Here is a 26,400-nt window from a genome sequence, read left to right on the forward strand (position 1 = left end):
ACTCCTGCCCCACAGGAAACAGCATCGCCACCCCCTACGTTAGCGACGTAGTGCCAGGAAACAGACGAAGGAAGGCCACACCCGTTCACACCCAACACGAACTGTCATGTGTAATGCACCTACTTAGGTCTAAGCTAGGTACCTAGTTTACTGACAAGCCTCCAGAAGGATGAGCAGCTGCCGTGCCCAGGATTCGAATCCATGCGGGTCAACTCTGGGTGTACTGTTGCATGACCAGTAAGATAAGCGACCACCTAGAATGACCCCACCCTGGTTCCAAACCCGTTTGTGACCTAACTCGACACCATGATCAAAGAATGTTGTAATTTTGGGATGAGTTAAAACTATGAATACCCTAATAAACTAAAGACAACTTTATCCAACCTAATGTACTTCACATATCCTAAAGCTGCCACTAGAAGCGTTATGTTAATGTAAACTGACAACTGACACCCTGAACTGATCGTTGCAGGTGGAATAGAATTCATAACTATAACGTATTCCTTATTTCTTTTATTGTCATTACTAATGTTTTCATGTATAGGTACCCACCCATTCCCGTACACTTTGACAGTCTTTCACACTACACACAAGAGATAATGAGTGCTGTAAAGCAGTTAGCAATTACTTACAGAAAAAAAAAAGTTTGAAATGATTAAATCTAGCGGATATGAAGCTAATTTGAGTGGCCAGAGGGTTACCGATGGTAGAACTATTCTTTTAATGACCAAATTGTTTTGCTTTAACTAAACATTTCCTAACCTAGTATAGGCTAGGTGAAGAACAGTGTGGTGAGGGTACCAGAGTGTAACAATCAAACTCGACCAAAATATCATTTCGTATTCATGAATCTTGAATCGAGTGACGTTGTTCACGTCATTACGCCCACCACACTGGTTGAACAGGATGCTGAGAGATGAAGGTTGCCAGCGGCCATCTTGCTTCCCAGTGACGCAGAAATAGAACCGCCGCGCCAGCTGACTTGGGCGCCATAGGGTAAACAACACCACGCAGGTATCACACACCATAACAGTCCTCGGGGCTCCCACAATCCTTCTCTGCTACTTTATGAAGTCTACACAGACTGTAAATTAACCCCAGTACCCAGTAAGAAATGAAGGAGGAGGACACGGGCAATACTTTGAGGTAAACATACTCAAGAAAGCCGCGCGAGAAAACGAAGTGGAAGTACGAGGTCTTGGGATTGAATGTTGAAATAATATCAAAATGCCAGTTGGAGCTGGTGGATTGTTGAGTTCTAAACCGTAAGTGTATTGTTGTGTCAGAGTTTGGTGGTATGTAGTATGAGTGTTAATGTCGTGCGGGTTGAGAGGCCCAGCTCAGGTCAGGCAAGGTAAGAAAGTGGTCAAAGTAGTTAAAGAGCGTCTGAGGCTCGTCCTTGAATCGCTATTGCGCAAACTTAAACTTTTTTTTTTATGGTCACTTTTGAGGATAGATTCATAAGTTGTGTAGTGATTGTTTGTGTTCTTATTATCCTATAGTCATTAGATAGCCTGTGATTATTATTACGGGTTCGTCCTATGCTGACAGTGCTTGGAAATGCATAAAATATAGTCAAAATATATTTTATGTGGGTCTGGTGTAAGACTACTTTTTACTGTGTTGGTAAATGATTTACAGTTACTCACATGATGTTTAACTCTTAAGATATGGGTAATATTCTTTATTGCCGACAATTAGTTCCTTGCTCATAATAATGCAGAAAAATTGGCAGAAGTGAGTTCATGATTCTCTATAGTTGAATAATGTTATTTCCTATTTGTTGGATGACGTTTTCGTCTCTTCATTGACTTAGAAGAAATAAGAATTAGGAATTATAGTTACAAATTAGAGGTTTCTGTTTAGGTTGCTCAGTTGTTATTATGATGAATGCTAAGGTTGTCACATGTACAAATAACAAATTAGAACAAGACTTTTGAGATGGAGAAAAATTCAGGGTTGAAATGTATGGTAACAAATTACACTTATAAAGCTGCTCAGTATACTTACCTGATTCATTACTAACTGCACCCTTGTTGCTTTGAAAATTGCAAAGATCATGTGATAGTTTATGAAGTTCCTGCAGTGACATTTGTTGAATAGGTACATCCTGAATTAAAAGTTTCAAAACATAAGTTGGTTTGAGTTGTTTTATTATTTATAGCATTTAGTTGAATATTTAATCAGTTAAGAGCATACATTTTGGGTTCTTAGTTTTTAACATTCAGTTATGTTACAGTTCATAAGATGTACCTGTGTGAAATTATTCTAATGTATGTTCGTTAAAGGTAGAATAAGTGTAGTTTTTGTGTCACTTTGAATTTGCAAGTTGACTAAACATAATGTTACATTGCTTTTATTATTTATTGGCTGCCTACCTCACAAGCTATGCATTTTCTTTTTTTTATAAACGTTTTAGTGTCAGGAGTATTGCACTGTAATCATAGGTATATTTTTAAATGATGGTATACCAATTTTTGCATGCTGTAACTTGATTTATTAAAGTTATTTTATAGTACCTTTTTCATATTTGATTGCCTTTTTCTGTGTTAGCGATTTAGTGGCAGGAACAGACGAAGTAAGGACACATTCGCTTATCCATTCTCTAGCTGTCATGTGTAATTCACCAAAACTACAGCTCCCTGTCCACACCCAGGGCTCACAGAACTTTCTGTGGTTTACCCCAATTGCACCACATACCCTGGTTCAGTCCATTGATAGCATGTTGGCCCCACTATACCACATTGTTCCAGTTCACTCTATCCCATGCACACCCTTCACCCTCCTGCATATTTAGGCCTTGATCTTACAAAGTCCTTTCCACTTCATCCATCCTTTTCCAGTTTGGTCCCCCAGTTCTCCCCGTTCCTTTTGCCTCCAACTCACTTATCCTTCCTGTCAATCCCTCCCCATTCATTCCATCCACATGGCCAGAGCAAACTGTTTTTCTTTATATTAATTCCAACATTTTCCTCATTTACAAATGTGGCCTTTTTCAAGATTTTATTATAAGTAGGGGAAAAAGACACTAATGACTGAGACCCTAAAAAGCAAGGCAGCAGGTTTGGATGGTATTGCAGTGGAATTTATTAAAAAAGGGGGTGACTGTATTATTGACTGGTTGGTAAGGTTATTTAATGTATGTATGACTCATGGTGAGGTGCCTGAGGATTGGCAGAATGCATGCATAGTGCCATTGTACAAAGGCAAAGGGGATAAGAGTGAGTGCTCAAATTACAGAGGTATAAGTTTGTTGAGTATTCCTGGTAAATTATATGGGAGGGTATTGATTGAGAGGGTGAAGGCATGTACAGAGCATCAGATTGGGGAAGAGCAGTGTGGTTTCAGAAGTGGTAGAGGATGTGTGGATCAGGTGTTTGCTTTGAAGAATGTATGTGAGAAATACTTAGAAAAGCAAATAGATTTGTATGTAGCATTTATGGATCTGGAGAAGGCATATGATAGAGTTGATAGAGATGCTCTGTGGAAGGTATTAAGAATATATGGTGTGGGAGGCAAGTTGTTAGAAGCAGTGAAAAGTTTTTATCGAGGATGTAAGGCATGTGTACATGTAGGAAGAGAGGAAAGTGATTGGTTCTCAGTGAATGTAGGTTTGCGGCAGGGGTGTGTGATGTCTCCATGGTTGTTTAATTTGTTTATGGATGGGATTGTTAGGGAGGTGAATGCAAGAGTTTTGGAAAGAGGGGCAAGTATGAAGTCTGTTGGGGATGAGAGAGCTTGGGAAGTGAGTCAGTTGTTGTTCGCTGATGATACAGCACTGGTGGCTGATTCATGTGAGAAACTGCAGAAGCTTGTGACTGAGTTTGGTAAAGGGTGTGAAAGAAGAAAGTTAAGAGTAAATGTGAACAAGAGCAAGGTAATTAGGTACAGTAGGGTTGAGGGTCAAGTCAATTGGGAGGTAAGTTTGAATGAAGAAAAACTGGAGGAAGTAAAGTGTTTTAGATATCTGTGAGTGGATCTGGCAGCGGATGGAACCATGGAAGCGGAAGTGGATCATAGGGTGGGGGAGGGGGCGAAAATCCTGGGAGCCTTGAAGAATGTGTGGAAGTCGAGAATATTATCTCGGAAAGCAAAAATGGGTATGTTTGAAGGAATAGTGGTTCCGACAATGTTGTATGGTTGCGAGGCGTGGGCTATGGATAGAGTTGTGCGCAGGAGGATGGATGTGCTGGAAATGAGATGTTTGAGGACAATGTGTGGTGTGAGGTGGTTTGATCGAGTAAGTAACGTAAGGGTAAGAGAGATGTGTGGAAATAAAAAGAGTGTGGTTGAGAGAGCAGAAGAGGGTGTCTTGAAATGGTTTGGGCACATGGAGAGAATGAGTGAGGAAAGATTGACCAAGAGGATATATGTGTCGGAGGTGGAGGGAACGAGGAGAAGTGGGAGACCAAATTGGAGGTGGAAAGATGGAGTGAAAAAGATTTTGTGTGATCGGGGCCTGAACATGCAGGAGGGTGAAAGGAGGGCAAGGAATAGAGTGAATTGGATCGATGTGGTATACCGGGGTTGACGTGCTGTCAGTGGATTGAATCAGGGCATGTGAAGCGTCTGGGGTAAACCATGGAAAGCTGTGTAGGTATGTATATTTGCATGTGTGGACGTATGTATATACATGTGTATGGGGGTGGGTTGGGCCATTTCTTTCGTCTGTTTCCTTGCGCTACCTCGCAAACGCGGGAGACAACGAGAAAGCAAATATATATATATATATATATATATATATATATATATATATATATATATATATATATATATATATATATATCTTTTTCTTTCTTTCAAACTATTCGCCATTTCCCGCATTAGCAAGGTAGCGTTAAGAACAGAGGACTGGGCCTTTGAGGGAATACCCTCACCTGGCCCAATTCTCTGTTCCTCCTTTTGGAAAATTGAAAAAAAATATATATATATATATATATATATATATATATATATATATATATATATATATATATATATATATATATATATATATTTTTTTTTTTTTTTTTTGCTTTGTCGCTGTCTCCCGCATTTGCGAGGTAGCGCAAGGAAACAGATGAAAGAAATGGCCCAACCCACCCCCATACACATGTATATACATACGTCCACACACGCAAATATACATACCTTCACAGCTTTCCATGGTTTACCCCAGACGCCTCACATGCCTTGATTCAATCCACTGACAGCACGTCAACCCCGGTATACCACATCGCTCCAATTCACTCTATTCCTTGCCCTCCTTTCACCCTCCTGCATGTTCAGGCCCCGATCACACAAAATCTTTTTCACTCCATCTTTCCACCTCCAATTTGGTCTCCCTCTTCTCCTCGTTCCCTCCACCTCCGACACATATATTCTCTTGGTCAATCTTTCCTCACTCATTCTCTCCATGTGCCCGAACCATTTCAAAACACCCTCTTCTGCTCTCTCAACCACGCTCTTTTTATTTCCACACATCTCTCTTACCCTTACGTTACTTACTCGATCAAACCACCTCACACCACATATTGTCCTCAAACATCTCATTTCCAGCATATCCATCCTCCTGCGCACAACTCTATCCATAGCCCACGTCTCGCAACCATACAACATTGTTAGAACCACTATTCCTTCAAACATACCCATTTTTGCTTTCCGAGATAATGTTCTCGACTTCCACACATTCTTCAAGGCTCCCAGAATTTTCGCCCCCTCCCCCACCCTATGATCCACTTCCGCTTCCATGGTTCCATCCGCTGCCAGATCCACTCCCAGATATCTAAAACACTTCACTTCCTCCAGTTTTTCTCCATTCAAACTCACCTCCCAGTTGACTTGACCCTCAACCCTACTGTACCTAATAACCTTGCTCTCATTCACATTTACTCTTAAGTTTCTTCTTTCACACACTTTACCAAACTCAGTCACCAGCTTCTGCAGTTTCTCACATGAATCAGCCACCAGCACTGTATCATCAGCGAACAACAACTGACTCACTTCCCAAGCTCTCTCATCCCCAACAGACTTCATACTTGCCCCTCTTTCCAAAACTCTTGCATTCACCTCCCTAACAACCCCATCCATAAACAAATTAAACAACCATGGAGACATCACACACCCCTGCCGCAAACCTACATTCACTGAGAACCAATCACTTTCCTCTCTTCCTACACGTACACATGCCTTACATCCTTGATAAAAACTTTTCACTGCTTCTAACAACTTGCCTCCCACACCATATATTCTTAATACCTTCCACAGAGCATCTCTATCAACTCTATCATATGCCTTCTCCAGATCCATAAATGCTACATACAAATCCATTTGCTTTTCTAAGTATTTCTCACATACATTCTTCAAAGCAAACACCTGATCCACACATCCTCTACCACTTCTGAAACCACGCTGCTCTTCCCCAATCTGATGCTCCGTACATGCCTTCACCCTCTCAATCAATATCCTCCCATATGATTTACCAGGAATACTCAACAAACTTATACCTCTGTAATTTGAGCGCTCACTCTTATCCCCTTTGCCTTTGTACAATGGCACTATGCACACATTCCGCCAATCCTCAGGCACCTCACCATGAGTCAGTCATACATACATTAAATAACCTTACCAACCAGTCAACAATACAGTCACCCCCTTTTTTAATAAATTCCACTGCAATACCATCCAAACCTGCTGCCTTGCCGGCTTTCATCTTCCGCAAAGCTTTTACTACCTCTTCTCTGTTTACCAAATCATCTTCCCTAACCCTCTCACTATGCACACCACCTCGACCAAAACACCCTATATCTGCCACTCTTATCATCAAACACATTCAACAAACCTTCAAAATACTCACTCCATCTCCTTCTCACATCACCACTACTTGTTATCACCTCCCCATTTGCGCTCTTCACTGAAGTTCCCATTTGCTCCCTTGTCTTACGCACTTTATTTACCTCCTTCCAGAACATCTTTTTATTCTCCCTAAAATTTAATGATACTCTCTCACCCCAACTCTCATTTGCCCTTTTTTTCACCTCTTGCACCTTTCTCTTGACCTCCTGTCTCTTTCTTTTGACATCTCCCACTCAATTGCATTTTTTCCCTGCAAAAATCACCCAAATGCCTCTCTCTTCTCTTTCACTAATAATCTTACTTCTTCATCCCACCACTCACTACCCTTTCTAATCAACCCACCTCCCACTCTTCTCATGCCACAAGCATCTTTTGCGCAATCTATCACTGATTCCCTAAATACATCCCATTCCTCCCCCACTCCCCTTACTTCCATTGTTCTCACCTTTTTCCATTCTGTACTCAGTCTCTCCTGGTACTTCCTCACACAAGTCTCCTTCCCAAGCTCACTTACTCTCACCACCCTCTTCACCCCAACATTCACTCTTCTTTTCTGAAAACCAATACAAATCTTCACCTTAGCCTCCACAAGATAATGATCAGACATCCCTCCAGTTGCACCTCTCAGCACATTAACATCCAAAAGTCTCTCTTTCGCGCGCCTGTCAATTAACACGTAATCCAATAACGCTCTCTGGCCATCTCTCCTACTTACATAAGTATACTTATGTATATCTCGCTTTTTAAACCAGGTATTCCCAATCATCAGTCCTTTTTCAGCACATAAATCTACAACCTCTTCACCATTTCCATTTACAACACTGAACACCCCATGTATACCAAATATTCTCTCAACTGCCACATTACTCACCTTTGCATTCAAATCACCCATCACTATAACCCGGTCTCGTGCATCAAAACCACTAACACACTCATTCAGCTGCTCCCAAAACACTTGCCTCTCATGATCTTTCTTCTCATGCCCAGGTGCATATGCACCAATAATCACCCATCTCTCTCCATCAACTTTCAGTTTTACCCATATTAATCGAGAATTTACTTTCTTACATGCTATCACATACTCCCACAACTCCTGTTTCAGGAGTATTGCTACTCCTTCCCTTGCTCTTGTCTTCTCACTAACCCCTGACTTTACTCCCAAGACATTCCCAAACCACTCTTCCCCTTTACCCTTGAGCTTCGTTTCACTCAGAGCCAAAGCATCCAAGTTCCTTTCCTCAAACATACTACCTATCTCTCCTTTTTTCACATCTTGGTTACATCCACACACATTTAGGCACCCCAATCTGAGCCTTCGAGGAGGATGAGCACTCCCCACGTGACTCCTTCTTCTGTTTCCCATTTTAGAAAGTTAAAAAAAAAAAAAAAATACAAGGAGGGGAGGATTTCTGGCCCCCCGCTCCCGTCCCCTCTAGTCGCTTTCTACGACACGCTAGGAATGCGTGGGAAGTATTCTTTCACCCCTATCCCCAGGGATAATATATATATATATATATATATATATATATATATATATATATATATATATATACACACACACACACATACACACGCACATATACACACACACACACACATACATATATATACATATGAAAAATGTAAGAAGCAATTTAGAAAACTGAAACTTCTAGCTTGAAATGAAATGAAAAAAATGGATGTCACATAATGGTTCAACCTCTGGCTATGGAAAAAGGAAATGTATAATTTATTTACACAAACGTCAATAGTAGATCTCATCAATTTGACCACTGTAATCAATAAGCTTCAATGTCTAAGCTGCATTTTTTCCAATTTCACTATTTTCTTGTCAAAGCACCATGTATGAAAACTACCACTCCAGTAACACAACTATAAACACTTACTTCCCCTTTAAAAAAGTTCTGGGGAAGTCTGTCTCGATACACTGCGGGACACTCTACCACCTGGCGAGGTTTGTGTTGCAATGGTTCTTGATTCACAAACGTAGTAGCATGACTGGTGGGCCAAGGTAGTTCCGTTGGCGAAGAGGAGCTCATGAAACATGTCGGAAAGCATGCTACTGCAGGCAGGAGTGAAGGCTGATGCAAACTGGTATCGCGAAATCGGTCTTCTGGAGTCTACAGGGAAAATGACTATTAGGAATATCTTGATCACACGCAAAATTGTGATCCTTTCCAATATATATATATATATATATATATGAACATGCAGGAGGGTGAAAGGCGTGCAAGGAATAGAGTGAATTGGAACGATGTGGTATACCGGGGTCAACGTGCTGTCAATGGATTGAACCAGGGCATGTGAAGTGCCTGGGGTAAACCATGGAAAGTTTTGTAGGGCCTGGATGTGGAAAGGGAGCTGTGGTTTCGGTATATTATTACGTGACAGCTAGAGACTGAGTGTGAACGAATGGGGCCTTTGTTGTCATTTCCTAGCGCTGCCTCGCACACATGAGGGGGGAGGGGGTTGTTATTCCATGTGTGGCGAGGTGGCGATGGGAATAAATAAGGGCAGACAGTGTGATTTATGTACATGTATATATATGTATATGTCTGTGTGTGTATATATATGTGTACATAGAGATGTATAGGTATGTATATTTGCGTGTGTGGACCTGTATGTATATACATGTGTATGTTGGTGGGTTAGGCCATTCTTTCGTCTGTTTCCTTGCGCTACCTCGCTAATGCGGGAGACAGCGACAAAGCAAAATGAATAATATAAATAGAATATATATATATATATATATATATATATATATATATATATATATATATATATATACATATATATATTTTTTTTTTTTTTTCATACTATTTGCCATTTCCCGCGTTAGCGAGGTAGCATTAAGAACAGAGAACTGGGCCTTAGAGGGAATATCCTCACCTGACCCCCTTCTCTGTTCCTTCTTTTGGAAAACTAAAAAAAAACAAGAAAGGGGAGGATTTCCAGCCACCCGCTCCCTCCCCTTTTAGTCGCCTTCTACGACACGCAGGGAATACGTGGGAAGTATTCTTTCTCCCCTATCCCCAGGGATAATATATATATATATATATATATATTTTTTTTTTTGCTTTGTCGCTGTCTCCCACGTTTGCGAGGTAGCGCAAGGAAACAGATGAAAGAAATGGCCCAACCCACCCCCATACACATGTATATACATACGTCCACACACGCAAATACACATACCTACACAGCTTTCCATGGTTTACCCCAGACACTTCACATGCCCTGATTCAATCCACTGACAGCACGTCAACCCCGGTATACCACATCGATCCAATTCACTCTATTCCTTGGCCTCCTTTCACCCTCCTGCATGTTCAGGCCCTGATCACACAAAATCTTTTTCACTCCATCTTTCCACCTCCAATTTGGTCTCCCACTTCTCCTCGTTCCCTCCACCTCTGACACATATATCCTCTTGGTCAATCTTTCCTCACTCATTCTCTCCATGTGCCCAAACCATTTCAAAACACCCTCTTCTGCTCTCTCAACCATGCTCTTTTTATTTCTACACATCTCTCTTACCCTTACTTTACTTACTCGATCAAACCACCTCACACCACACATTGCCCTCAAACATCTCATTTCCAGCACATCCATCCTCCTGCGCACAACTCTATCCATAGCCCACGCCTCGCAACCATACAACATTGTTGGAACCACTATTCCTTCAAACATACTCATTTTTGCTTCCCGAGAAAATATTCTCGACTTCCACACATTCTTCAAGGCTCCCAGAATTTTCGCCCCCTCCTCCACCCTATGATCCACTTCCGCTTCCATGGTTCCATCCGCTGCCAGATCCACTCCCAGATATCTAAAACACTTTACTTCCTCCAGTTTTTCTCCATTCAAACTCACCTCCCAATTGACTTGACCCTCAACCCTACTGTACCTAATAACCTTGCTCTTATTCACATTTACTCTTAACTTTCTTCTTTCACACACTTTACCAAACTCAGTCACCAGCTTCTGCAGTTTCTCACATGAATCAGCCACCAGCGCTGTATCATCAGCGAACAACAACTGACTCACTTCCCAAGCTCTCTCATCCCCAACAGACTTCATACTTGCCCCTCTTTCCAAAACTCTTGCATTCACCTCCCTAACAACCCCATCCATAAACAAATTAAACAACCATGGAGACATCACACACCCCTGCCGCAAACCTACATTCACTGAGAACCAATCACTTTCCTCTCTTCCTACACGTACACATGCCTTACATCCTCGATAAAAACTTTTCACTGCTTCTAACAACTTGCCTCCCACACCATATATTCTTAATATCTTCCACAGAGCATCTCTATCAACTCTATCATATGCCTTCTCCAGATCCATAAATGCTACATACAAATCCATTTGCTTTTCTAAGTATTTCTCACATACATTCTTCAAAGCAAACACCTGATCCACACATCCTCTACCACTTTCTTTCATACTATTTGCCATTTCCCGCTTTAGCGAGGTAGCATTAAGAACAGAGGACTGGGTCTTTGATGGAATATCCTCACCTGGCCCCCTTTCTCTGTTCCTTCTTTAGGAAAATTAAAAAACGAGAGGGGAGGATTTCCAAAGAAAGATTTGGGGTCAGCACTTTATTCATTAAAAAACCAACATTCTTTGGATCTTAAACAGTCATTTATATCATCATTCACCACTTATACTAACCTATTAGGTCACTAATATATTAATCCATACAATGTACAACAATCATTTACCTATTCAACTGAATACTGTGCAATAAATAACATAACAGCAATCAGTAATAGTGATATCAAACAACCCAATTGTTGTAAAGGTAAGACACATTAACCAAGTTGCTTAAACACAAATCTAAGAGAACAGAAAATTAGCAGTCCACATGCAAGTGAGGTACTGTATAAATTCATGCATTCATTAGTGACCTTATTATATATATATATATATTTTTTTTTTTTTTTATATACTTTGTCGCTGTCTCCCGCGTTTGCGTGGTAGCGCAAGGAAACAGACGAAAGAAATGGCCCAACCCCCCCCATACACATGTATATACATACGTCCACACACGCAAATATACATACCTACACAGCTTTCCATGGTTTACCCCAGACGCTTCACATGCCTTGATTCAATCCACTGACAGCACGTCAACCCCGGTATACCACATCGCTCCAATTCACTCTATTCCTTGCCCTCCTTTCACCCTCCTGCATGTTCAGGCCCTGATCACACAAAATCTTTTTCACTCCATCTTTCCACCTCCAATTTGGTCTCCCTCTTCTCCTTGCTCCCTCCACCTCCGACACATATATCCTCTTGGTCAATCTTTCCTCACTCATCCTCTCCATGTGCCCAAACCACTTCAAAACACCCTCTTCTGCTCTCTCAACCACGCTCTTTTTATTTCCACACATCTCTCTTACCCTTACGTTACTCACTCGATCAAACCACCTCACACCACACATTGTCCTCAAACATCTCATTTCCAGCGCATCCATCCTCCTGCGCACAACTCTATCCATAGCCCACGCCTCGCAACCATACATCATTGTTGGAACCACTATTCCTTCAAACATACCCATTTTTGCTTTCCGAGATAATGTTCTCGACTTCCACACATTCTTCAAGGCCCCCAGAATTTTCGCCCCCTCCCCCACCCTATGATCCACTTCCGCTTCCATGGTTCCATCCGCTGCCAGATCCACTCCCAGATATCTAAAACACTTCACTTCCTCCAGTTTTTCTCCATTCAAACTCACCTCCCAATTGACTTGACCCTCAACCCTACTGTACCTAATAACCTTGCTCTTATTCACATTTACTCTTAACTTTCTTCTTCCGCACACTTTACCAAACTCAGTCACCAGCTTCTGCAGTTTCTCACATGAATCAGCCACCAGCGCTGGATCATCAGCGAACAACAACTGACTCACTTCCCAAGCTCTCTCATCCCCAACAGACTTCATCCTTGCCCCTCTTTCCAAAACTCTTGCATTTACCTCCCTAACAACCCCATCCATAAACAAATTAAACAACCATGGAGACATCACACACCCCTGCCGCAAACCTACATTCACTGAGAACCAATCACTTTCCTCTCTTCCTACACGTACACATGCCTTACATCCTCGATAAAAACTTTTCACTGCTTCTAACAACTTTCCTCCCACACCATATATTCTTAATACCTTCCACAGAGCATCTCTATCAACTCTATCATATGCCTTCTCCAGATCCATAAATGCTACATACAAATCCATTTGCTTTTCTAAGTATTTCTCACATACATTCTTCAAAGCAAACACCTGATCCACACATCCTCTACCACTTCTGAAACCACACTGCTCTTCCCCAATCTGATGCTCTGTACATGCCTTCACCCTCTCAATCAATACCCTCCCATATAATTTACCAGGAATACTCAACAAACTTATACCTCTGTAATTTGAGCACTCACTCTTATCCCCTTTGCCTTTGTACAATGGCACTATGCACGCATTCCGCCAATCCTCAGGCACCTCACCATGAGTCATACATACATTAAATAACCTTACCAACCAGTCAACAATACAGTCACCCCCTTTTTTAATAAATTCCACTGCAATACCATCCAAACCTGCTGCCTTGCCGGCTTTCATCTTCCGCAAAGCTTTCACTACCTCTTCTCTGTTTACCAAATCATTTTCCCTAACCCTCTCACTTTGCACACCACCTCGACCAAAACACCCTATATCTGCCACTCTATCATCAAACACATTCAACAAACCTTCAAAATACTCACTCCATCTCCTTCTCACATCACCACTACTTGTTATCACCTCCCCATTTGCGCCCTTCACTGAAGTTCCCATTTGCTCCCTTGTCTTACGCACTTTATTTACCTCCTTCCAGAACATCTTTTTATTCTCCCTAAAATTTAATGATACTCTCTCACCCCAACTCTCATTTGCCCTTTTTTTCACCTCTTGCACCTTTCTCTTGACCTCCTGTCTCTTTCTTTTATACATCTCCCACTCAATTGCATTTTTTCCCTGCAAAAATCGTCCAAATGCCTCTCTCTTCTCTTTCACTAATACTCTTACTTCTTCATCCCACCACTCACTACCCTTTCTAATCAACCCACCTCCCACTCTTCTCATGCCACAAGCATCTTTTGCGCAATCCATCACTGATTCCCTAAATACATCCCATTCCTCCCCCACTCCCCTTGCTTCCATTGTTCTCACCTTTTTCCATTCTGTACTCAGTCTCTCCTGGTACTTCCTCACACAGGTCTCCTTCTCAAGCTCACTTACTTTCACCGCCCTCTTCACCCCAACATTCACTCTTCTTTTCTGAAAACCCATACAAATCTTCACCTTAGCCTCCACAAGATAATGATCAGACATATATATATATATATAGATATATATATATATATATATATATATATATATATATATATATATATATATATATATATATATATATATATATATATATATATATATAACAAGGTCACTAATGAATGCATGAATATATATATATATATATATATATATATATATATATATATATATATATATATATATATATATATATATATATATATATATTTCTTTCTTTCAAACTATTCGCCATTTCCCGCATTAGCGGGACTGCTAATGTGGACTGCTAATTTTCTGTTCTCTTAGATTTGTGTTTAAGCAACTTGGTTAATGTGTCTTACCTTTACAACAATTGGGTTGTTTGATATCACTATTACTGATTGCTGTTATGTTATTTATTGCACAGTCTTCAGTTGATTAGGTAAATGATTGTTGTACATTGTATGGAATAATATATTAGTGACCTAATAGGTTAGTATAAGTGGTGAATGATGATATAAATGACTGTTTAAGATCCAAAGAATGTTGGTTTTTTAATGAATAAAGTGCTGACCCCAAATCTTTCTTTTGAAATCCACTCTTCGCAAAAGTGAGCCTGAACCCTTGAAACGCTCCAGACTTACTCTAATGAAATCTCCTCTCTAAGAACACTCAGAAATACTCATGAGACTACTCAAAAAGCAGCCAAAAATCATTCACACCCCAAAACATGAGTGATGAAAATCTACACAAAATCCACTTAAAAAACTGCCCACCTACCCTTCTCTCCCACCGATATAAACAGTGCAATTAAAACTTTAAAGAACTCTCCCCCCACTGGCCTTGACAACATACCACACATTTACTTAAAACACTATGGCACATTTTCAATCCAAACAGTTGCTGATATCTTCAAATTTCTCCTGATTACACAACAGAAACCCTAACATCTGGAAACTTGCTAACAATCTTAAACTTGCTAACCAATCTTAAAACCCTCTAAGCCACCCAACTCCCCTTCCTTCTATTGCCATATATCTCTTATATCCTCATTATCCAAACCATGTGTAAAAATGATCCACAACAGAATAAAAGAAAAGATCCTACTTACCATGGTTTGACTTAAACACCACACTACACACTGAGGTCACACATCACACCCCAGATGTATTCAACCAACCACAACCCTTCTCCCAAACAATACTAGTGGCTGTAGACATCAACAAAGCATTTGCATCCATCTCGAAAAACATCCTCACACAAGATGTTCTTGGTACCACCCTCCGCAACAATGACAGAAAATGGTTAGCAAATTTCATTGTTGGCTGCCACACCAGGATCATTCACAATGGCTTCACCTACTGTGGAGTTTGCCCAGAAGCAGTACTTGCTTCAGCTTACATGAGGCAGACCTGAACGTGAAGGTCCTTTTGAATGCAGATGACCTCACAATCACACCATAATACCCTGACACCACCACGGTAGCAATGTCAAACATGCAGCTTTACGTTACTTAATTGACAGAGATCAAGAATCCAGGCTGAGGAAATGAGCTATTTGAGAAGAGCATGTGGTGTGACTAGATGGAATGAAGAAAAAAATGAAGGGGTGTGTGAGAGCTGTGGTATGAGAGGGAATGAATTGTGGAGTGGTGAAGTGGGTAAAACATATTTTGTGGTGGTTTGGGCATATGGAAAGAATGGAAGACTGGGAGCTTACAAGGAGAGTGTGAGTGCAATTAAAGGGGTTAGTGTAAGTGGAAGACCACCTGTGATATGGGCAAATAGAGTGGAAGAATACTAGAGGGAGAGAAATTGTGGATGAATGCATGGAATGGTATATGCAAGGACAGGGATAAATGGAAACTTTTGCCTTGGCCACCCCTTGGTGGGAGTTCCCAGGGAGAATGGGCAACAGAGAGGTAGATAGAAAAATTGCTCACCCAGAACAGAATGACTGCATCAACACAGAAATCTTCAATTGCTCTTTTAAACCTAGACTGACATGAATCCAGCTCACACCCCTAAGTCACCTCTATACAAAACACCAGCCATCCTAAGCATTCTGCACAGCACACACTTCATTCACTTCCCATCTCTCTCTCTCTCTCTCTCTCTCCTCTCTCCTCTCTCCTCTCTCTCTCTCTCTCTCTCTCTCTCTCTCTCTCTCTCTCTCTCTCTCTCTCTCTCTCTCTCAAGGTAACTGCAAACCAGGCAAAGTAGTGCACCCAGAACAGATGTTGGGTTGCTAGCAACTCTAAAAACTCAACACCTTACCAATGAAAAAAAAAAAAGAATCCTCCCAACACAGTCTCTTCTCAACTTACTCTGCACTCAGTTCTGTGCAACACGACAAGACTTCTCTCACCCTGACCACTGATTAACTAACCTCCAAATAGAAATGAAAAGTTCACTCCTCAGTATCTTCTAGTCCCAGATGCTGGGAGGGAATGTCTTGGGAGTAAAGTCAGGGGTTAGTGAGAGGACAAGAGCAAGGGAAGGAGTAGCACTACTCCTGAAACAGGAGTGGTGGGAGTATGAGATAGAGTGTAAGAAAGTAAACTCTAGATTGATATGGGTAAAACTGAAAGGGGATGGAGAGAGATGGGTGATTATTGGTGCATATGCACCTGGGCATGAGAAGAAAGATCATGAGAGGCAAGTGTTTTGGGAGCTGCTGAGTGAGTGTGTTAGTTTTGATGCATGAGACTGGATTATAGTGATGGGTGATTTGAATGCAAAGGTGAGTAATGTGGCAGTTGAGGGAATAATTGGTGCACATGGGGTGTTCAGTGTTGTAAATGGAAATGGTTAAGAGCTTGTAGATTTATGTGCTGAAAAAGGACTGGTGATTGGGAATACCTGGTTTAAAGAGAGATATATACATAAGTATACTTATGTAAGTAGGAGAGATGGCCAGAGAGCTTTATTGGATTACGTGTTAATTGATAGGGGTGCAAAAGAGAGACTTCTGGATGTTAATGTGCTTAGAGGTGCAACTGGAGGGATGTCTGATCATTATCTTGTGGAGGCAAAGGTGAAGATTTGTAGAGGTTTTCAGAAAAGAAGAGAGAATGTTGGGGTGAAGAGAGTGGTGAGAGTAAGTGAGCTTGGGAAGGAGACTTGTGTGAGGAAGTACCAGGAGAGACTGAGTACAGAATGGAAAAAGGTGATGAGAACAAAGGAGGTAAGGGGAGTGGGGGAGGAATGGGATGTATTTAGGGAAGCAGTGATGGCTTGCACAAAAGATGCTTGTGGCATGAGAAGCGTGGGAAGTGGGCAGATCAGAAAGGGTAGTGAGTGGTGGGATGAAGAAGTAAGATTATTATAAGAGAGAGGCATTTGGACGATTTTTGCAGGGAAATAATGCAAATGACTGGGAGATGTATAAATGAAAGAGGCATAAGTTCAAGAGAAAGGTGCAAGAGGTGAAAAAGAGGGCAAATGAGAGTTGGGGTGAGAGAGTATCATTAAATTTTAGGGAGAATAAAGAGATGTTTTGGAAGGAGGTAAATAAAGTGCGTAAGAAATGGAACAAATGGGAACTTCAGTGAAGGGGGCTAATGGGGAGGTGATAAGAAGTAGTGGTGATGTGAGAAGGAGATGGAGTGAGTATTTTGAAGGTTTGTTGAATGTGTTTGATGATAGAGTGGCAGATACAGGGTGTTTTGGTCGAGGTGGTGTGCAAAGTGAGAGAGTTAGGGAGAATGATTTGGTAAAGAGAGAAGAGGTAGTAAAAGCTTTGCAGAAGATGAAAGCCAGCAAGGCAGTGGGTTTGGATGGTATTGCAGTGAAATTTATCAAAAAAGGGGTGACTGTATTGTTGACTAGTTGGTAAGGTTATTTAATGTATGTATGACTCGTGGTGAGGTTGCTTGAGGACTGGCGGAATGCATACATAGTGCCATTTTTACAAAGGCAAAGGGGATAAGAGTGAGTGCTCATATTACAGAGGTATAAGTTTGTTGAGAATTCCTGGTAAATTATATGGGAGGGTATTGATTGATAGGGTGAAGGCATGTACAGAGCATCATATTGGGGAAGAACAGTGTGGTTTCAGAAGTGGTAGAGGATGTGTAGATCAGGTGTTTGCTTTGAAGAATGTATGTGAGAAATACTTAGAAAAGCGAATGGATTTGTATGTAGCATTTATAGATCTGGAGAAGGCATATGATAGAATTGATAGAGATGGTCTGTGGAAGGTATTAAGAATATATGGTGTGGGAGGTAAGTTGTTAGAAGCAGTGAAAATTTTTTTCGAGGATGTAAGGCATGTGTACGTGTAGGAAGAGAGGAAAGTGATTGGTTCTCAGTGAATGTAGTTTGATTTGTTTATGGATGGGGTTGTTAGGGAGGTGAATGTAAGAGTTTTGGAAAGAGGGGCAAGTATGCAGTCTGTTGTAGACGAGAGGGCTTGGGAAGTGAGCCGGTTGCTGTTCACTGATGATGCAACGCTGGTGGCTGATTTGGGTGAAAAACTGCAGAAGCTGGTGACTGAGTTTGGTAAAGTGTGTGAAAGAAGAAAGTTAAGAGTAAATGTGAATAAGAGCAAGGTAATTAGGTACAGTAGGGTTGAGGGTCAAGTCAATTGGGAGGTAAGTTTGAATGGAGAAAAACTGGAGGAAGTGAAGTGTTTTAGATATCTGGGAGTGGATTTAGCAGCGGATGGAACTATGGAAGTGGAAGTGAGTCGTAGGGTGGTGGAGGGGATGAAGATTCTGGAAGCGTTGAAGAATGCGTGGAAGGCGAGAACGTTATCCTGAAGAGCAAAAATTGGTATGTTTGAAGGACTAGTGGTTCCAACAATGTGATATGGTTGTGAGGCATAGGCTATAGATAGGGTTGTGCGGAGGAGGGTGGACGTGTTGGAAATGAGATGTTTGAGGAAAATGTGTGGTGTGAGGTGGTTTGATCGAGTAAATAATGTAAGGGTAAGAGAGATGTGTGGAAATAAAAAGAGCGTGGTTGAGAGAGCAGAAGAGGGTGTTTTGAAATGGTTTGGGCACATGGAGAGAATGAGTGAGGAAAGATTGACCAAGAGGATATATGTGTCGGAGGTGGAGGGAACGAGGAGAAGTGGGAGACCAAATTGGAGGTAGAAAGATGGAGTGAAAAAGATTTTGTGTGATCGGGGCCTGAACATGCAGGAGGATGAAAGGAGGGCAAGGAATAGAGTGAATTGGATCGATGTGGTATACTGGGGTTGACGTGCTGTCAGTGGATTGAATCAGGGCATGTGAAGCGTCTGGGGTAAACCATGGAAAGTTGTGTGGGGCCTGGATGTGGAAAGGGAGCTGTGGTTTCGGGCATTATTGCATGACAGCTAGAGACTGAGTGTGAACGAATGGGGCCTTTGTTGTCTTTTCCTAGTGCTACCTCACACACATGAGGGGGAAGGGGGATGGTATTCCATGTGTGGCGAGGTGGCGATGGGAATGAATAAAGGCAGACAGTGTGTATTGTGTGCATGGGTATATATGTATGTGTGTGTGTGTGTACATATATGTGTACATTGGGATGTATAGGTATGTATATTTGCATGTGTGGATGTGTATGTATATACATTGTGTATGGGAGTGGGTTGGGCCATTTCTTTCGTCTGTTTCCTTGCGCTACCTCGCAAACGTGGGAGACAGCTATAAAGCAAAGTAAAAAAAGTATATATTTATTATTATTATTATTTTTTTTTTTTTTTTTTTTTTTTTTTTCAAACTATTCGCCATTTCCCGCATTAACGAGGTAGCGTTAAGAACAGAGGACTGGGCCTTTTTCGGAATATCCTCACCTGGCCCCCTCTGTTCCTTCTTTTGGGAAATTAAAAAAAAACGAGAGGGGAGGATTTCCAGCCCCCCGCTCCCTCCCCTTTTAGTCGCCTTCTACGACACGCAGGTAATACGTGGGAAGTATTCTTAATCCCCTATCCCCAGGGATATTATTATTATTATTATTATTATTATTATTATATTTAGTCACTGTCTCCCATCTCTGCGAGGTAGCACAAGGAAACATGAAAGAACAGCCCAACCCAACCACATACTCATGTATATACATAAACGCCCACTCACGCACATATACATACTGATACATTTCAACATATACATATATAGACATATACATATATACACATGACATATCAACATATACATATATAGACATATACATATATACACATGCACATATTCATACTTGCTGCCCTCATCTATTCCCATCACCACCCCACCACACATGAAATAGCAATCCCCCCACACATGTGTGCGAGGTAGCACTAGGAAAAGACAAAGGCCACATTCATTCACTCTCAGTCTCTTGCTGTCATGTGTAATGCACTGAAACCACAGCTCTCTTTCCACATCCAGGCCCCACAAAACTTTCCATGGTTTACCCCAGATGCTTCACATGCCTTGGTTCAATCCATTGACTGCACATCGACCCTGGTATATCACATCGTTCCAGTTCACTCTATTCCTTGCATACCTTTCACCCTCTGTGTGTTCAGGCCCCAATCGCTCAAAATCTTTTTCACTCCATCCTTCCACCTCCAATTTGGTCTCCCACTTCTCCTTGTTCCCTCTACCTCTGACACATATATCCTTTTCGTCAATCTTTCCTCACTCATTCTCTCCATGTGACCAAACCATTTCAATACACCCTCTTCTGCTCTCTCAACCACAGTCTTTATATTACCACACATCTCTCTTACCCTTTCATTACTTACTCGATCAAACCACCTCGCACCACATATTGTCCTCAAACATCTCACTTCCAACACATCCACCCTCCTCCGCACAACCCTATCTATAGCCCATGCCTCGCAACCATATAACATTGCTGGAACCACTATTCCTTCAAACATATCCATTTTTGCTCTCCAAGATAACGTTCTCACCTTCTAGACATTCTTCAACTCTCCCAGAACCTTCATCCCCTCCCCCACCCTGTGACTCACATTTCCATGGTTTCATCTGCTGCTAAATCCACTCCCTTATATCTAAAACACTTCATTTCCTCCAGATTTTCTCCATTCAAACTTACCTCCCAATTAACTTGTCCCTCAACCCTACTGAACCTAATAACCTTGCTCTTATTCACATTTACTCTCAACATTCTTGTCTCACACATTTTACCAAACTCAGTCACCAACTTCTGCAGTTTCTCACCTGAGAAACTGCATCATCAGTGAACAACAACTGACTCACTTCCCAAGCCCTCTCATCCACAACAGACTGCATACTTGCCCCTCTCTCCAAAACTCTTGCATTCACCTCCCTAACCACCCCATCCATAAGCAAATTAAACAACCATGGAGACATCACGCACCCCTGCTGCAAACTGACGTTCACTGGGAACCTATCACTTTCCTCTTTTCCTACTCTTACACGTGCCTTACATCCTCGATAAAAACTTTTCACTGCTTCTAACAACTTATCTCCCACACCATATAATATTAATACCTTTCAGAAAGCATCTCTATCAACCCTATCATGTGCCTTCTCCAGATCCATAAATGCTACATACAGATCCATCTGTTTTTCTAAGTATTTCTCATATACATTCTTCAAAGCAAACACCTGATCCACACATCCTCTACCACTTCTGAAACCACACTTCTCTTCCCCAATCTGGTGCTCTGTACATGTCTTTACCCTCTCAATCAATACCCTCCCATATAATTTCCCAGGAATACTCAACAAACTTATACCTATGTAATTTGAACACTCACCTTTATCCCCTTTGCCATTGTACAATGGCCCTATGCAAGCATTCCGCCAATCATCAGGCACTTCACCATGACCCATACATACAATGAATATCCTTACCAACCAGTCAACAACACAGTCACCCCCTTTTTGATAAATTCTACAGCAATACCATCCAAACCTGCTGCCTTGCCAACTTTCATCTTCCACAAAGCTTTCACTGCCTCCTCTTTGTTTACCAAACCAATTTCCCTGACCCTTTCAGTTCGCACTCCACCTCGACCAAAACACTCTATATCTGCTACTCTCTTATCAAACATTCAACAAACTTTCATAATACTCACTCCATCTTCTCACTTCACCACTACTTGTTATTTCCTCCCCATTAGCCCCTTCGCCAATATTTCCATTTGTTTTCTTGTCTCATGCACTTTATTTACCTTCTTCAAAAACATCTTTTTATTCTCTAGCTGTCATGTTTTAATGTACCAAAACCACAGCTCCTTATCAACATCCTGGCCCCACAGACCTTTCCATGGTTTATGCCAAACGTATGCCCTGGTATGCTACATCTTTCCAATTCACTCTATTCCTTGCATGCCTCTCACCCTCCTGTATGTTTAGGCCACGATCACTCAAAATCTTTTTCACTCCTTCCTTCCACTTCCAGTTTGGTCTCCCACTTCTCCCTGTTCTTTCCACCTCTGACACATATATCCTCTTTGTCAATCTTTCCTCAGTCATTCTCTCCATATGTCCAAACCATTTCAACACACCCTCTTCTGCTCTCCCAACCACACTCCTTTTATTTCCACATATCTCACTTACCCTTTCATTACTTATTCAATCAAACCACCCAACACCACATATTGTCCTCAAACATTTTATTTCCAACACATCCACCCAACTCTGTACAACCCTATCTATACCCCATGCCTTGCAACCATATAACATTGTTGGAGCTACTATTCCTTCAAACATACCCATATTTGCTCTCCAAGATAAAATTCTCTTTTTCCACACATTCTTCATTGCTCCCAGATCCTTTGCCCCTTTCCCTAACTGTGACTCATTTCCACTTCCATGGTTCTATTCACTGCCACGTCCACTCCCACATATCTAAAACACTTCACTTCCTCCAATTTTTTTCCATTCAAACTTACATCCCAACTAACTTGTCCCTTAACCCTGCTGAACCTAATAACCTTGCTCCTATTCACATTTACTCTCAACTTTCTCCTTTCACACAATTTTTATACTTGATCTCCATTTTCTTTATGAGTGAGTTAATGCCAGGAACAGATACAGAAACGCCACGTCTGCATACATCCATTCTCGGGCTGTCGTGTAATTCTGCGAAACCACAGTTTCCTAGCCAAAACCAGGCCCCTCAGACCTTTCCATGCTTTACCATGGACAGTTCACATTCCCTGGGTCAGTCCACTGATAGCATGTTCACCTCTGTAAACGACACTGTTCCTATTTACTCTCTCTTGTGTACATGTTTCACATTCCTGCATGTTGCGTAAAATCTTTTTCACTCCATTCTTCCATCTCCAATTTGATCTCCCTTTTCTTGTTACTGAAGTGTGAGGTTATAGGAGGCTTTTTATTACTACTTTGGGGTTGATGGTTGGTTATAGAGTGCTTTGGATTGGAGGGGTTTAGTGCTTTTATATAGAATAGAGATCCAAGCATGTTGAGGTGGGACTGTATTAGGAGAACCTTTGTTTCATTGTGAAGATATTGTGTGTTTGTGGTTTTAAGGCATCTGATGATTGTTCCAAGGGCACTATTTTGCATGGTTTCTATCTTTTTTATATTTGCTTTTTGAATGGGTGGAAGACTCAACAGGTGAGGCATAATTTAAAGTGGATTAGTTAAATTGTTTGTAGAGAATGTTGAAGGATTCTTTTTCTTGTCCATATCTGGTGTCTGATAGTATTATGAGGGCATTTAGTTTGTGTGTTGGATTTGTGTTGATATTAGTGTGGAGTAAATGTCATGTATGTCCTATGTTATGCTTAGAATGGTTGGTGTTTTATTTTGTGGGGTTATTGGAGGTTGTGAGCTGGTTTTCTGTCTGTCTGGGGTTGAAAGAGTATATTTTTATTTTCAAATGCATCTGTGACATTGACCTTATCTCCTACAGTTTGGAAATTAACATCCCTTTGTTTATTACAGTTAATAATGTGCCCACCTATATTTTAAGCAGATGTGAACCTATCACAACCATATAATCCTTTTGCACAGTGCCTTAATTTCAGATTGTCATGCATTTTCCCCCACCATCAGAAAATTTCCAGTCTATACTTGCTCCAGGCACCATATCATATTTCTCTTTTTCATTCTTCCCCTTTAAAGTTAGTGTGGATGAATTAGCCTTTAACTTTCAACTAGACTTATTAGTACTGTATTCCATTCACCTCGTGCAAACACTTTTTGGCTTTGATAGCAGTACAACAGCTTCAGTGATCTCTAATGTATCTCATTTCGTTCGTTATATGCACCACCCTAGCATATTCCATTATTTCATAGAATTACCGACTTGATATTGTTTCAAGATATTATTAGTAGCTTATTAGTACTGTATTCCATTCACCTCGTGCAAACACTTTTTGGCTTTGATAGCAGTACAACAGCTTCAGTGATCTCTAATGTATCTCATTTTGTTCGTTATATGCACCACCCTAGCATATTCCATTATTTCATAGAATTACCGACTTGATATTGTTTCAAGATATTATTAGTAGCTTATTAGTACTGTATTCCATTCACCTCGTGCAAACACTTTTTGGCTTTGGTAGCAGTACAACAGCTTCAGTGATCTCTAATGTATCTCATTTCGTTCGTTATATGCACCACCCTAGCATATTCCATTATTTCATAGAATTTCCGACTTGATATTGTTTCAAGATATTATTAGTTCTTTGTTCTTTAAGTAACTTTTTATGATTGATGTGGAGAAATGATATCTGTATCATATCTCATATTTCTTTTGGTCTCTCTTCGGTGTATTGTTTGTCTTTCTTGTGTTGAGTAGATGATAGATTTTTGTGTAATGGCTTTGATTCTTCTAGCATATTTTGAAATTAGCCCTTTTTCCCTCCCACTTTATAAAATAAATACTGAAGTTGACATGTAACACCATTCTTCAATTTTTTCTGTCTCTCTGTCTACAGTTTTCACTTTGTCCCCATTTAGTTAGAGTGGATCAAATGCATACTTGTGATGCTGAACTTGAGTTTTTGGCCCCAATCCCAAAAGCTGTGTTAGGGCTAGGATGTCCACATCCCCGAGTTATAGTTTTTACCCAGATCATATTACGAATGGGACTGAATAATACTTTTTTGATTAATGAAAAGAAATCTGTTATTAAACATTTAGTGATTTTTTGGCATTAGCCTTGCATAAACGGTATACTTTTTTCTAAACAGACAGTCTCTTAAGAAAAATAAGAATATATAGTAAAATTTATCATTATTTATTCTGTGTTCTGACTGTTACACTGTACTATCTGATTAGTAATATGTGTTACACTGTACTCTCTGATTAATAATATGAAATAATGATTACCATTATTATTCTTGTAGGAAACCATCAGCAGAAAGTGTACAATGCCAGAAATGTCTGGAATATGGTCATTGGACATATGAGTGTAAGGGCAAGAGGAAGTATGTTCACCGAGACTCACGCACAGCCATGCTGAACAAGCGATTTAAGGAGGAGAAGCAGGAACAGCAGATTGAGCACTTGTAATTATTTTCATTCTCTTTGTTCATAAGTGATTAAATTCATTGCCCTACTTATTTATGAAATTTTGTATCTAATTATAATGTCATTTTTTAGGTAATATGTATCATGGTGGACATTAATGATTGTTTTTAAGTGAATAGGGACATCCTCTCATTGAGAGTAATTGAAAGTGTACATATCAGAAGGAAGGATAGAATTAATGTGTTAGTTTTAAGAAGTGTTGTGTGGAGTGTTTAACAGAAGTGCAGTATGGATGAGTGTGGGGTGATTTTTAGTGTGTGAATTTGCATTAGATATGTCTTGTACTACCTTACCTGGGTATTGCAGTTTACTCTCAAGGTGGGGTAATATAAAGGTTCTTTACATGGAAATTATTGAGAATAAAAAAGCTGTGAGAAAGAAATATGGATGATGCTGTTAGAGATGACATGGAAACTTTTTAGTGCACCAAAACTTACCAAAACTTCAAACTACAGAAATCATGTGATTTTATACTTGTTTTGTCTTTGTAGGACTGATTATTTTATTTTGCCACGTACATAGTTTTCAAAGCTAAGAAAACTTGCATCATGTGTTTATCCTTGAATCAAATGATGTGGGAGAGCAATATTATTTCATGGTTGTATGAGATGATAGCAGAGTCCAATTTTTTTCATGTTAGCTGAGATGGAATGGGCAACTGAATGCTCCAATTTATCTAGGCCTCAGAGACCTTGCCATGGTTTACCCCAAACGCTTCACATGCCTGGGTTCATTCCATTGACAGCACGTCGACTG

The 26,400-nt window shown here is 40.7% G+C and overlaps 1 long non-coding RNA gene across 1 annotated transcript; it reads left to right on the top strand.

Annotated features, from left to right (window-relative positions):
- The first annotated feature begins 796 nt into the window (after nt 1-796).
- Nucleotides 797-25,601, top strand: LOC139766027 (uncharacterized). Its single transcript, XR_011716770.1, has 2 exons — nt 797-1,014; nt 25,461-25,601. It is a non-coding gene; the product is annotated as an uncharacterized lncRNA (long non-coding RNA).
- Nucleotides 25,602-26,400: the final 799 nt, after the last annotated feature.

Source organism: Panulirus ornatus, chromosome 56 (assembly GCF_036320965.1).
Source record: "Panulirus ornatus isolate Po-2019 chromosome 56, ASM3632096v1, whole genome shotgun sequence".
Taxonomy (NCBI): domain Eukaryota; kingdom Metazoa; phylum Arthropoda; class Malacostraca; order Decapoda; family Palinuridae; genus Panulirus; species Panulirus ornatus.